Genomic DNA, 4,961 nt, shown 5'->3' with positions numbered 1-4,961 from the left:
GGTTGGTTTGTGGTGGGGGGGGGGGGAGGGGGGAGGAAGGGGTAAAGTAGCGTGGTGACAACGTGTTGGCGCCTTTCTGATTCGTTGAATGGTGGTGGCAGAAGGACCGGACATTTGTCGCCATCCACTTCCACGTGGCCATTATGCTTCGCATGTAAGCAAAATTAGAAGAGGCTGGGGTGGGACTGGGAGGGACCTGATGTTTAGGGTTTTTAATTTTTTTCCCCTCTTCTTTACAATTTTGCCCCCGAGGTTTTACAGATTGGCAAGTTTGCCCCTCTGGTGGGTGGATATTCATCAGGTTAGCTTTGAGCTCTATTATTTTTGTTTATAAGATTGATTAATGGTTTAACGTATAACGTGCGCCCCTCTTTCTCAACAAAATATACTCTGCATAAATAAATCGGTGTAAATGATATCAAGCACATTATTGCGATTTCAGTTTCTAATTAGAAATCTCAATTTTGCCCTCCTCGATTTATTTTTTCTTTTTCCTCTTGTGGGTTTTAAGGCACTGTATATGCTCCAACACATAAATATATTGTGCAACGTTTGAGTCAAATATACTCCTCTTGTAGCTGTAAGAAATAGCAGCTTAAAATCGCACATTGAAGCCATTGATTGCGGCACAACAAACGGAACTGGCGTAACAATTATTTGGTCTTTTGCTTGTTCGGTTTAACGACTCTGTGTCCATTTCTAGCAAAGTCTAAGATTTGAAGTGCTCTTATGTTGTAATTTGTTGGGTAATAACGATAGAATTAGCTACTCTCGACATGTTTCTTATATATCTATAATTACCGTTACCTAGGACTGAAATGAAAGGGGAGAATATTTAAAATTTATACAAACCAATAAGTAAAAATACCGAAAAGACGAGTAATGTAACAAAATCCTGAATTTGGTATGAATGGTTGGACGAAGGGGAGTGGGGATGAGTGGGCTAACCTACACCACTGGTCTGGTTGGGTCAGGTGGTGTGTATGTCGTATGCGTCGGGGTTAAGGACGAATCCGCCTGCCACGCGATATTTTTTTTCACACAAAAATGGCAATCCTACAGTTTAAAGTTGCCTGCTCCATCTTTGTTTGATCATGTGCCTTGTAACCGGCATGCTTTTCCCTCAAGCACAGGATTTTACCATATAATAATTAATTACTGCTCCCTATCAATTTAATTACCATTTATGACCAAAAAAGTGAAATTACAAAGAGATTGATTGTTTAAATTTTGATATTATGAAAGATTTGTGCACATGATGTGACCATTGATAAGAATTTGAGCGGTGGGTATGTAGGTGGAGTTTAAAAAGGGAGGTGATCAAATAATGATGGTATTGTAGTAATAATTAGGGTGGCATTAACAGACAGATAGTAGTCTAATTGAGTAAACACAGATCTAAAATAATGACTTTGTTGGAAATATTCCAGTCAAATGGAATCCCAATCATGTCGGGTTTTTTACCTTATTGTCTTTATACTTTTCACCCTTACTCTCTTGTCCGATCTTTTTCTTGGATAGTCCACTCCACTGCACTCACCTTGTCTATACCTTAATTAACCTTTTTTTACTAATAATTCCTTCAGTCAAATGACCCACTCTTTTTTTTTTTTTTTTTAATTAGCTTTGTGAAAACAGGAAAAACAGATATTTTTTCATCACAAACACTGTTGAACTATAAAGATCCAGGTTATAATCTCATGATGTTTAATCCAATAGATTGTAAGATAAATGATAATAAAGATCGTAAAAATATTACGGCAGCAAAAGTTATACTTGATTTATGGAAGATGACTATTTACAGATGTCTCTCAACTGTATAATCTTATATGAATGATGGACACCAGTATTATTTAGTGGTCACATGAGTCTACACATGTCAGAATTTTAAGATGCACTGTAATTGTGTTATAAAAATCTTAAATTAACAAAATGAATTTAGAAATTGTCTAAAAATAATACACATTCTATTCAGAGGTTTGCATATAACCTTTAAATATATACACACACCTCACAACACAAATGTATCCACATTCCCCTTCTTCATTTTTTGAACTTTTATTTCGTTATATAGTTGAAAATAAATTAAATTATTTAATTGCAATTAGAGAATAATAACAAAAGATATTTGAATATTAATTAGTAAATATAACAGATTAAATTGAAAATGAGATATATCCGAATTCAACTCGACTAATAATAGATTGAAATAAAAATAACTAAGTTCGATCATATTTAAAAAAATAAATTTATTTGTTTTATGATATTAAAAAAAAAAAGAACAATAATAATAAGGATCAAAAAATTGGAACTGACTAGACTATTTTAAAATAAATAAAGCTTGTACGAGATTTTCGGATTTACACACTTTTTTTTTTAGTTGAGATACATGAATAAATAAGCGTTTGGCTTCCTCTAGTGAACAAAGGATCTGAATGCTTTTATTCCCCAATGACGTGGCGACACTGCCCAACAGCAGGTCCGGCAGCTCAACGGCCTATCCTGCATTTGGTCAAACCGCTTTTCCGTCTGTTTTAACGGACATCTTCCTACGGCCCGTCCTTTTCACTGCCGGCGTCAGACGGCGGGTTCTTCCCGCCTCGTCCACGGACACGACCTATCCCTCTCAAATGAATTGAATAAATTTATATGCATCCAATTTTTAAAGTTCCAATACCATACAGTTTTAACTCAAAATAAAGCAGTCGCAAAATTCATTTGCATCTTGCACCGTCTTCATCAACTCATTGAACACTGTATTGAATACAATGCGCATCCAATATTTGCTCCAGATACAGGCTCTGCCAATTTCCATAAAATCAATTAAAGTTTCAATATTTTAATTTTATTATAAAAAAAACTAGTGATAAGGGGATGAAGTATATATTTTAATGTATAATTTAAGGAGAGCGAATAATAATTATTTTTACAACAAAATGAAATAATTGGCATGTAGATAGTAGTGTGAACTTCATCATCCCTTCATATAGAAGCACTAGCGGTGGAGGACGTATGAGGCTGTAGCCATTACCATTAATTATTAAAGGAGGAGGACACATGACAACCTTGTACTTAAATAATTGTACATTCCACGAAACAATGATGGCTGTAACCCATAATTATTTGCGGCTACCTCTGCAGTCCTCCCCATATATCTATACTATTAATTAAAGATGGAGATAACTATATTAATTCATTTTGGTTGTGTAATAAATGTATATTGACATAAATATTATTTCCTTTTTTAGAAAAATATTTAAACAGAAAATTTTGGTCACTCAAATTAAAATGCCATCTACAACTAGTCTACTCTATTCATCTTTCAACTTTATATTTTCACATAATTGTTTTTATTTTTCTTTATACAATTGTAGATAAATTTAATTTCTATTTTACTTAATTAGAATCGTTAATTTTGCATCATCAATTCACTGAATAAATGATGTAATTTTTTGTACTATAACTATATTGTATATGCACACATGCATCGAGCGTGCATAAACTGCTAGTGTAACAAGAAAGAGGGCGATACAATCCAGGTCGAGGTTCTTGACGATCTAGTGATGACTTGACGACTTTTTGGGGTATGATTATCTTGATTTCAAAGAGTAAGGTTTGGTCTGAAACACAGATTGTTAAGCTTGTTACGGTAGCTCACAATTAAAATCTTTCGATACTTAAATTAGTATTGACCTTTATATCGCAGAGTGCAAAATGATAGTAATAAAAGGCATACATTATGAAATTACTCAACTCGTATTTATAGAGACTTATGTGTCAGAATTCATACAAGTAACATATTATTTAAATAACCATCGAATACCTTTTTTGATACTAATGGTTGATAGTTCAGATCATTGAGTCAGACACACCCAACCCGCTGTTAAAAAAGCGTGACGTTTGGAGCATTTGAATTTTTTCTCATTTATGAAAGAGAAATATGTGGTTTAAAGTTTATTCATCGTATGTCCCCTATCAGACTGGAAAAGGCAGGCACAACTATAATTAGTTTAAAATATTGTGAATGAACTCTTCATATATTAATAGCCTATAAATAATTACCGTAAAATGATTGGAGGATTCTTGTAAATTCTAACTTAGTGGATAAATTAATAACAATATCTCTTTACCAAAAAGATTGTGAGATAAGATGGTGATGGACCAAGTAAACGATTGCTTAGCTTATCTACGCGACTTGTTTCCGACTATTCAAAATTTAACCAAAAGTGATCGTCTGGGCGGACATTTTTTCCTATGTGGCCATTCAAAAGAGAAAAAAGCCCAATGATTCTTTTTTTCTTTTCCTGAAAAAAAGGTAAAAGAAAAAAACTTTCAATAGTGTAAGTCAATTTTTTTTAAAAAAAATAAATAAATACATCGACAGTTCTAAAGTAATCAATTTGTTATTAATATAACATCTAATGCACAATACGTCAATATTTTTAAATCAACTAACAAGTTCAGAATAAACAAATAAACAACATACTACTGTTAAAAATATATTAAATATCTATATTCGTACGATTCAAATCCACATGCGCTTAATAACTTTAAGCTCTCAACCTCACCACTAACACAAGTGACGAGGTGATTGCTTCTTAATCCCGCAAGAGATTAAATTTTGGCGCCGAAAGAGTGCGAGAGTATGTGATGATGTATTATTATTCTTTCTGCCTAAACGTCATTTTCAGTTAATTTATTACACAAACTCTTTTTTTGCTTAATTTGATAACGATTCAACGGCCACGGATTCTTCGACGCAAGTGGAAGACCCCACTTGCAGATAACACTTGATCGACTTGCCTACAATATATATTGTTTTTAGATTGGTGCTGTCACAGTTTACTGGAATCGCAAGAATTGTGGATTTTTGCTTCATGGTCCGGACGCAACAAGTTGATGAAGAGTTCAAACCTGGTACACCATCTGTTGGATGTTGGAAGGACACTCATCCGTCTACG

This window comes from Sesamum indicum, linkage group LG11 (assembly GCF_000512975.1).
Source record: "Sesamum indicum cultivar Zhongzhi No. 13 linkage group LG11, S_indicum_v1.0, whole genome shotgun sequence".
Lineage (NCBI taxonomy): Eukaryota > Viridiplantae > Streptophyta > Magnoliopsida > Lamiales > Pedaliaceae > Sesamum > Sesamum indicum.
This window is presented reverse-complemented; position numbering follows the sequence as displayed.